The sequence below is a fragment of the Arachis hypogaea genome, chromosome 14 (genome assembly GCF_003086295.3).
Source record: "Arachis hypogaea cultivar Tifrunner chromosome 14, arahy.Tifrunner.gnm2.J5K5, whole genome shotgun sequence".
Classification (NCBI taxonomy): Eukaryota; Viridiplantae; Streptophyta; class Magnoliopsida; order Fabales; family Fabaceae; genus Arachis; species Arachis hypogaea.
The window spans coordinates 49,609,140-49,619,508 of NC_092049.1; the positions used below are offsets into that span (position 1 = coordinate 49,609,140).

Genomic DNA, 10,369 nt, shown 5'->3' on the forward strand with positions numbered 1-10,369 from the left:
AAGGTTTAATGTTTGAATCATATCTTTTCTCGTTGGCCAAGTCATTAATTTTAAAAATCAAATCTTTTTAAAATTGTTTTTCAATCATATCTTCTTAATCACATCTTTTTCAAAATTAAATTTTCAATCATATCTTTTTGCTTTCTAATTTCAAAATCTTTTTCAAAAATCACTTTATCTCTTTCCCAACTCTAATTTTCAAAAATCATTCTTCAATTTTTTAAAAATTTTTTAATTATTTCAAAATTTTTTTAATTTATTTTCAAAAATTCGTCCCCTCTTCTCACATCCTTCTATTTAAGGACTAACACTCCTCCATTATCAATAATTCGAATTTTATCTCTCTTGATAAGTTCAAATTCTTCTACCTCCTCTTTCTATTCTTCTTTTCCTCTGACACCTCAAGGAATCTCTATACTGTGACATAGAGGATTCCCTAGTTTCTTGTTCTCTTCTCTTTCATATGAGCAGGAACAAAGATAAAGGCATACTTGTTCAAGCTGACCCGGAACCTGAAAGGACCTTGAAGCGAAAGCTAAGAGAGGCTAAAGCACAACTCTCTGGAGAGGACCTAACAGAAATCTTCAAACTAGAAGAAGATATGGCAGCCGAAAACAACAACAATGCCAACAATGCAAGAAAGGTGCTTGGTGTCTTTACTGCACTTGCTCCTGATTTCTATGGGAGAAGCATCTCAATCCCTGCCATTGGAGCAAACAACTTTGAGCTTAAGCCTCAATTAGTTTCTCTAATGCAACAGAATTGCAAGTTTCATGGACTTCCATTGGAAGATCCTCATCAGTTCTTGGCTGAATTCTTACAAATCTGTGACATTGTCAAGACCAATGGGGTTCACCCTGAGGTCTATAGACTTATGCTATTCCCTTTTTCTGTAAGAGGCAGAGCTAGGATATGGTTGGATTCACAACCTAAGGAAAGCCTAAACTCTTGGGAGAAGCTAGTCAATGCCTTCTTGGCAAAGTTCTTTCCACCTCAAAAATTGAGTAAGCTTAGAGTGGAAGTCCAAACCTTCAGACAGAAGGAAGGTGAATCCCTCTATGAAGCTTTGGAGAGATACAAGCAATTGATCAGAAGGTGCCCTTCTGACATGCTTTCAGAATGGAGCATCATAGGTATCTTCTATGATGGTCTGTCTGAACTGTCCAAGATGTCATTGGACAGCTCTGCTGGAGGATCTCTTCATCTGAAGAAGATGCCTGCAGAAGCTCAGGAACTCATTGAAATGGTTGCAAATAACCAATTCATGTACACTTCTGAGAGGAATCTTGTGAATAATGGGACAAGTCAGAAGAAAGGAGTTCTTTAGATTGATACTCTGAATGCCATATTGGCTCAGAACAAAATATTGACTCAGCAAGTTAATATGATTTCTCAAATTCTGTTTGGAATGCAAGCTGCACCAGGCAGTACTAAGGACGCTTCATCTGAAGAAGAAGCCTATGATCCTGAAAACCCATCAATGGAAGAGGTGAATTACATGGGTGAACCCTATGGAAACACCTACAATCCTTCATGGAGAAACCATCCAAATCTCTCATGGAAGGACCAACAGAGGCCTCAACAAGGCTTCAATAACAACAATGGTGGAAGAAACAGGTTTAGCAATGGCAAGCCTTTTCCATCATCTTCTCAGCAGCAGACAGGAAACTCTAAGCATAACTACTCTGACTTAGCAACCATGGTCTCTGATCTAATTAAAACCACTCAGAGTTTCATGACTGAAACAAGGTCCTCCATTAGAAATTTGGAAGCACAAGTGGGTCAGCTGAGCAAGAAAGTTACTGAACTCCCTCCTAGTACTCTTCCAAGCAATACAGAAGAGAACCCAAAAGGAGAGTGCAAGGCCATAAACACAATCAACATGGCCGAATTTAGAGAGGAGGAAGAGGCAGTGATCACCACTGAGGAAGACCTCAATGGACGTTCACTGGCCTCCAATGAGTTCCCTAATGAGGAACCATGGGAATCTGAGGCTCACATTGAGACCATAGAGATTCCATTGGATTTACTTCTGCCATTCATGAGCTCTGATGAGTATTTCTCCTCTGAAGAGGATGAAGATGTCACTGAAGAGCAAGTTGCTAAGTACCTTGGAGCAATCATGAAGCTAAATGACAAGTTATTTGGTAATGAGACTTGGGAGGATGAACCTCCTTTGCTCACTAAAGAACTGGATGACTTAACTAGGCAGAGATTACCTCAAAAGAGACAGGATCCGGGGAAGTTCTCAATACCTTGTACCATAGACACCATGACCTTTGAGAAGGCTCTGTGTGACCTAGGGTCAAGTGTAAACCTCATGTCTCTCTATGTAATGGAGAAGCTAGGGATCCTTGAGGTACAAGCTGCAAGAATCTCACTAGAGATGGCAGACAATTCAAGAAAACAAGCTTATGGACCTGTAGAGGATGTCTTGGTAAAGGTTGGAGACCACTACATCCCTGCTGATTTCATAGTCCTAGAGACTGGGAAGTGCATGGATGAATCCATCATCCTTGGCAGACCCTTCCTAGCCACAGCAAAGGCTGTGATTGATGTTGACAGAGTAGAATTGACCATTCAAGTGAATGAAGAATCCCTTGTGTTTAAGGCTCAAGGATATCCCTCTGTAACCATGGAGAGGAAGCATGAAGAGCTTCTCTCAAAACAGAGTCAAACAGAGCCCCCACAGTCAAACTCTAAGTTTGGTGTTGAACCCCCACATTCAAACTCTAAGTTTGGTGTTGGGAGGTTCCAACATTGCTCTGAACATCTGTGAGGCTCCATGAGAGCCCACTGTCAAGCTACTGACATTAAAGAAGCGCTTGTTGGGAGGCAACCCAATGTTATATCTATCTATTTTCTATTGTTATTTTATATTTTCTATAGGTTGATGATCATGTGAAGTCACAAAAACAATTGAAAAAGTAAAAAAAATGAAAAAAAAGAACACCCTGGAGGAAAAGCTTGCTGGCGTTTAAACGCCAGTAAGGGCAGCAAATGGGCGTTTAACGCCCAGTCTGGCACCATTCTGGGCGTTTAACGCCAGAAAGGGGCACCAGACTGGCGTTTAACTCCAGGAATGGGCAAGGAGCTGGCGTTAAACGCCAGAAAAGGGCAGCATCCTGGCGTTTAACTCCAGAATTGGCAGAAAGGGCGTTTTTGCACGCCACTCGGTGCAGGGATGAGCTATCCTTGACACCTCAGGATTTGTGGACCCCACAGGATCCCCACCTACCCCACCACTCTCTCTCTTCTTCACCCATTCACCAATCACCTCAATACCTCTTCCCCAAACACCCCTGACCTATCAAATCCCACCATTCTCTTCACCACTCACATCCATCCTTCATAAAACCCCACCTACCTCACCATTCAAATTCAAACCACTTTCCCTCCCAAACCCACCCATACTAGCCGAACCCTACACCCCTCTCAACTCCTATATGAACCCATCTTCACTCCTTCATTTTCACACAACCTCAACACCACTTCTCCCCCTTGGCCGAACCACAAAGCCTCCTCCATCTCCTCCATTTTTCTTCTTCTTCTACTCTTATCTTTCTTCTTTTGCTTGAGGACGAGCAAACCTTCTAAGTTTGGTGTGGTAAAAGCATTTGCTTTTTGTTTTTCCATAACCATTTTTGGCACCTAAGGCCGGAGAAACCTCTAGAGAGAGGAAAGGGAAGGAAAAAGCTTCCACCTCTGAGTCATGAGAGATGGAGAGATTCAACTCAAAGGTGCATCAATGGAAGAGGGCATGAACTCAAGCATGTGGCTAGGGGATTGTTGGAGTTTATCCAACCTTCAATCATTCCCACTAGCAACCGGTCCGAAGCTACTATAGACCGGGCCATCATGATTCATAGCATCATGATTGGAGAGGAAGTAGAAGTTCATGAGGTTATATCCCAGGAACTCTATAAGGTGGCGGACAAGTCCTCTACCTCGGCAAGGTTAGCCTTCTCTCATCTCATTTGTCACCTCTGTAATTCAGTTAGAATTAACATAGAGGAAGACATCCTCATTGATGAGGACAAGCCCATCACTAAGAAAAGGATGGAGCAAACAAGAGACCCCACTCATGGACAAGAGCATGAGGAAATTCCTCATCATGAAATCCCTGAGATGCCTCAAGGGATGCATCTTCCTCCACAAAACTATTGGGAGCAAATCAACACCTCCCTAAGAGAATTGAGTTCCAACATGGGACAACTAAGGGTGGAGCACCAAGAACATTCCATCCTCCTCCATGAAATTAGAGAAGATCAAAGAATCATGAGAGAGGAGCAACAAAGGCAAAGAAGAGACATTGAGGAGCTCAAGAACTCCATAAGATCTTCAAGAGGAAGAACAAGTCGCCATCACCAAGGTGGACACGTTCTTTAATCTCCTTGTTCTTTACTTTCCTGTTTTTCGAATTTTTTTATGCTTATGTTTATCTATGTTTGTGTCTTATGATCATTAGTGTCTTAGTGTCTATGCCTTAAAGCTATGAGTGTCCTATGAATCCATCACCTTTCTTAAATGAAAAATGTTTTTAATTGAAAAAGAAAAAGAAGTGCATGAATTTCAAATTTTAAAACAATTTAATTATCTTGATGTGGTGGCAATGCTATTATTTTTCTGAATGAATGCTTGAACAGTGCATATTTTTGAATTTGATTGTTTATGAATGTTAAAATTGTTGGCTCTTGAAAGAATGAAAGGAAAAGGAGAAATGTTATCTGATGATCTGAAAAATCATAAAATTGATTCTTGAAGCAAGAAAAAGCAATGAAAAGCTTGCAAAAAAAAAGAAAAAAAAAAGAGAGAGAAAAAGCAAGTAGAAAAAGCCAATACCCCTTTAAACCAAAAGGCAAGGGTGATAAAAAGGATCTAAGGCTTTGAGCATCAGTGGATAGGAGGGCCCACAGGAATAAAATCCTGGCCTAAGCAGCTAAAACAAGCTGTCCCTAACCATGTGCTTGTGGCGTGAAGGTGTCAAGTGAAAACTTGAGAATGAGCGGTTAAAGTCGAGGTCTAAAGCAAAAAGAAGAGTGTGCTTAAGAACCCTGGACACCTCTAATTGGGGACTCTAGCAAAGCTGAGTCACAATCTAAAAAGGTTCACCCAGTTATGTGTCTGTGGCATTTATGTATCCGGTGGTAATACTGGAAAACAAAGTGCTTAGGGCCACGGCCAAGACTCATAAAGTAGCTGTGTTCAAGAATCAACATACTTAACTAGGAGAGTCAGTAACACTATCCGGATTCTGAGTTCCTATAGATGCCAATCATTCTGAACTTCAAAGGATAAAGTGAGATGCCAAAACTGTTCAGAAGCAAAAAGCTAAAAGCCCCGCTCATCTAATTAATACTGATCTTCATAGATATTTTTGGAATTCATTTTATATTATCTTCTTTTTATCCTATTTTATTTTCAGTTGCTTGGGGACAAGCAACAATTTAAGTTTGGTGTTGTGATGAGCGGATAATTTATATGCTTTTTGGCATTGTTTTTAGTATGTTTTTAGCATGTTTTAGTTAGTTTTTATTATATTTTTAGTAGTTTTTATTTAAAATTCACTTTTCTGGACTTTACTATGAGTTTGTGTATTTTTCTGTGATTTGAGGTATTTTCTGGCTGAAATTGAGGGACCTGAGCAAAAATCTGATTCAGAGGCTAAAAAGGACTGCAGATGCTGTTGGATTCTGACCTCCCTGCACTCAAAGTAGATTTTCTGGAGCTACAGAAACCCAATTGGCGCGCTCTCAATTGCGTTGGAAAGTAGACATCTTGGGCTTTCCAACAATATATAATAGTCTATACTTTGCCCGAGATTTGATGGCCCAAACTGGCGTTCAAAGTCAGCTCAAGAATTCCCAGCGTTAAACGCCGGAAGTGGCACCAAAGCGGGACTTAAACGCCCAAACTGGCACAAAAGCTGGCGTTTAACTCCACAAAAAGTCTCTACACGAAAATGCTTCAATCCTCAGCCCAAGCACACACCAAGTGGGCCCGGAAGTGGATATTTACGTCATTTTCTCATTTTTGTAAACCCTAAGCTACTAGTTCTCTATAAATAGGACCTTTTGCTATTGTATTTAGAGAGGAACCTTTGAGTAGTTCTATGCTACCTTAGAACACGTTTTGGGGCTGGCCTCATGGCCATGCCTAGACCATGTTCTTATGTATTTTCAACGGTGGAGTTTCTACACACCATAGATTAAGGTGTGGAGCTCTGCTGTACCTCGAGTATCAATGCAATTACTATTGTTCTTCTATTCAATTCAGCTTGTTCTTGTTCTAAGATATCGCTTGTTCTTCAACTTGATGAATGTGATGATCCGTGACACTCATCATCATTCTCACCTATGAACGTGTGCCTGACAACCACCTCCGTTCTACCTTCGATTGAGTGTTTATCTCTTGGATTCCTTAATCAGAATCTTCGTGGTATAAGCTAGAATTGATGGCGGCATTCTTGAGAATCCGGAAGGTCTAAACCTTGTCTGTGGTATTCTGAGTAGGATTCAAGGATTGAATGACTGTGATGAGCTTCAAACTCGTGATTGTGGGGCGTTAGTGACAGACGCAAAAGAATCATTGGATTCTATTCCGACATGATCGAGAACCGACAGATGAATAGCCGTGCTGTGACAGAGTGCGTTGAACATTTTCACTGAGAGGACGGGATTGTAGCCACTGACAACGGTGATGCCCAACATACAGCTTGCCATGGAAAGGAGTAAGAAGGATTGGATGAAGACAGTAGGAAAGCAGAAAGACGGAAGGGACAAAGCATCTTCATACGCTTATCTGAAATTCTCACCAATGAATTACATAAGTATCTCTATCTTTATTTTATGTTTTATTTATCTTTTAATCATTCATCATCCATAACCATTTAAATCCGCCTGACTGAGATTTACAAGATGACCATAGCTTGCTTCATACCAACAATCTCCGTGGGATCGATCTTTACTCACGTAAGGTTTATTACTTGGACGACCCAGTGCACTTGCTGGTTAGTTGTGCAAAGTTCTGATAAAGAGTTGATATTACAATTGAGCGTACCATGTTGATGGCACCATTGATGATCACAATTTCGTGCACCAACCATTAATTTTAAATCAACTAATCCAATCTTTATAAACTTGTCACCAAATATAGTGTGATTGATCACATGACATGCTCTAACAAAATACCAAAAATCAAAATCATTACAACAACTATTACATTATCTACTTCCTTTACATATTATTACATAAGAGAAAAAATTTTAGAATCAGTAGGAAGTTACAAAAGAGACCACTAGTTTTTACTGAAACAAAAAAACACTACTAGTACCCAAGCTAAGGAAGATTCTAAGCAAGCTACCATCCTTGAATCACATATTACTAATCCAGAAGCCATCATTTCAATCCACCTGGATCATATACCAAACGTAATGCCATGCAGCTCTTGAGAAAATAGGAGCCATCATTTCAATCCGCCTGAAGAAAATAGATAATCTTCCTTCAAGTCTAGGAAAATAAAGAGAAAGCCAATTGAATTACTTATTACCGAAACTTTACCTGGTACAAGGAGGAGTAGTGCTGCTTAAATCACAACCTCCAATTTTGTATGTCCTTCTGCAAGCACAATAACCAAAAGTATGTAAGAACATGATTGTGAGTATATGCATCTTAAAAAACTTTTCGTTAAGCTATACTTTTCTTCTATTTAATTTTCTCTATTTACACTAGAATAGTTATGTATAACTTATTTCAATTAACTCTAGAATTTGTTCATATCTTCTCACTTACTGCACTCAAGAGTAGTTCTCTCTCCACAAATCATATCTTAGGGAGAATAATACACAAATGTATGAAGCTGCCAACACTTATTTTAATTTTAAATTTAAGAAAATGAAAGACATGTACTTACAATGAGAACTGGACCAATTGTGAAGTCCTCTAGCTTTTTTCTCTCAGCAAGACCTTTCAATTTGGATACCAAGAAAGTCGAAGCCTAGTTCTAAGCACAGTAAGTAACTAAAAAATCTCCAGAGCTGGTTGTGAAATCTCCACAGCAAGACCTTTCAGAAAGTTGAGGATCAAGTGCTGGTTGTGAAATCTCCAGCCCTTCACTTTAATGATAGATATATAAATGAAAAATCATTTGAGAATTATTAAAATTTTGTAACATTATAGGAGTGTCCATTTTAAAAAAAATAAAACAGAAGTAATTTCCACCAATTTTGTTTTTAATTAAACAATCTAAGAGCATCAAATATTTTTTCTAATTTTCAGAAATCAGAGATGGTTTTCAACATTCTTATCTGGGTGGAACTCTTAAACTCCAAGGTCCTCATCCCAAAGAAAAATGTCCTCATCCTAAAACAAAAATCTGGGTGTAAGGAAACATAATACACATCTAAGACAATAAATAACAATTCCTAAAATAGAATCCACAAATTAAGTGGCTAAATTTTCTAAACTGCATTCACTAGGCCTAGTGAACCTTTTCCACGTATGCCTGCAACCAAAAGCACAAGAATTGTAAGACAATCTAGAAAGGCTAATTGTAAGCAATTACTCATTTTTCATCAATTCTTGGACAACCCAACTTTGACAAGAGAGAATATCTAAAAGCACAATAGCAGATGTAGATTAAGAAACTAACAAATATCCATAGCAGAACACAATATTAACCAAAAGGCTGCACTTTCATCAAAGATTATAGTCAAACTTAAGGGCAGAATTAATTGGGTTGCAACAAGCTGATGGAACTCTTAAACTCCAAGTTTCTAGTCATGTTTACCTCCTTCTGATAAAGTATAAGCAAGTCAGGCATACTATAAAGAAATGAAAAGTAACTAAAACTATTATATCATGATACATGTTTCATGCCATTGAAGTGTCAATTAAAAAGATTATGTAAGCTATATCAATAACTTCAAACACAAACAATAAAGAATAAAAATGCATCTATAAGGAGAGGACAAACTTTTAAAAGATATCTATCCAAACGATCCCATATCAGTATATGGTGGTGATCTTGCCCAACTCAAACAGAGCAGGGTGTCTCCAAAATGATTTCAATTTTAATTATGGACACTTGCCTAAGTATCTTGGCCTCATATATGAGCACATTTATTAAAGAGCTTAATTTTAATGTCCTGTAAAAATTTTATATTATCATATTCACTCAGTTATTCATGACTGACTGAAACTTACAACTTGTCTCCGCTGATGATGCTTCTTCCTTACGGCAGGAATATCCCATAGAGGTCGCGTTTCAAAGCTGGAAGTACTGGACACTATACCAGCAGGTAATGCCTCGCTTCCCCTAGGCCTGCACTGGTTCTACTAAACAGGATAAACAAATATAAGCACCAATGTTTTGAACATCTAGAATAATAGAACAATGAATATGACTCTTCCAGGGAAAAAAACAATTAATCAGTAAAATATTATGTATAACTTAGTGGATTAAGAATGAAGGCACGATAAGAGAATGAACCTTGCTGTGTTCTGTTTAGACCAACTAGACAAAACTTCCTCACTTTCAACTTAATATAAGGCTACATAAACAGCTTAACTAGTCATATTATAAAGCCAAATCAAAGATTAATACTAAAGCGAATAAAATAGTACAAATTGAAGTAATCATCAACTAATTTGAAATACTAACAGTACTAGAACTCCAACACAATCTTAGGGAACAAGCTCGGTCAATGAAAAAACACAAAAGCTAAACTTAGTAAATTGATGGCTGAACCAAATTTCAGTTTTTAACTGCACTGTTAAGTTCAGGGAAGTAAGTTATAAGATAAGAACATGCAAGATAGAATATTCCTATAATGCAATATTGAATTTGAGCTACAATAAATATCCAACCATTTAAACTAATGGTATCTTATTATTTCTCCTCTCATGAGACTTATGACAATCATTAAATTCAGCCCCTCCCTCTATTAAACATAGTACTAAGCAAATAATAGCCCAAAAAGAGGAAACTTTTTTTTAATGAAATATAAATTGATATAATATAAGTGTATGTTACATTTAGTGATAATTTGTAAATGATTTTCTTAGGAAAGTAGCAAAAATACGAATTATAACTAAATAGTATTTAGAGGGGAAAAATAATTAAATACATAGTCTGAATCTTTAAAATAAGACATAAAAAATCAATTACTAATTAAACAATTTGCTCATTCATTCCCATTCCATTAATAAATAAGTTTGGAGTTAATGTGCTTAACCGACATGGCACAAATTCAAGTCCAAGATATTCACCTTGAAAAGTAGATGATTGGAAATCATTCCAGCAGCACCTGAGACTGCAATGTTAATTAATTTCTTCCAGGATTTTGTCTCTTCTTCCTGCCAACACATGC

At 38.0% G+C, this 10,369-nt stretch overlaps 1 non-coding gene across 1 annotated transcript; it reads right to left on the minus strand.

Moving 5' to 3' along the window:
- Nucleotides 1–1,006: 1,006 nt before the first annotated feature.
- Nucleotides 1,007–1,114, minus strand: LOC112745724 (small nucleolar RNA R71). Its single transcript, XR_003173637.1, has one exon. It is a non-coding gene; the product is annotated as a small nucleolar RNA R71 (small nucleolar RNA).
- Between the last annotated feature and the right edge of the window lie 9,255 nt (nucleotides 1,115–10,369).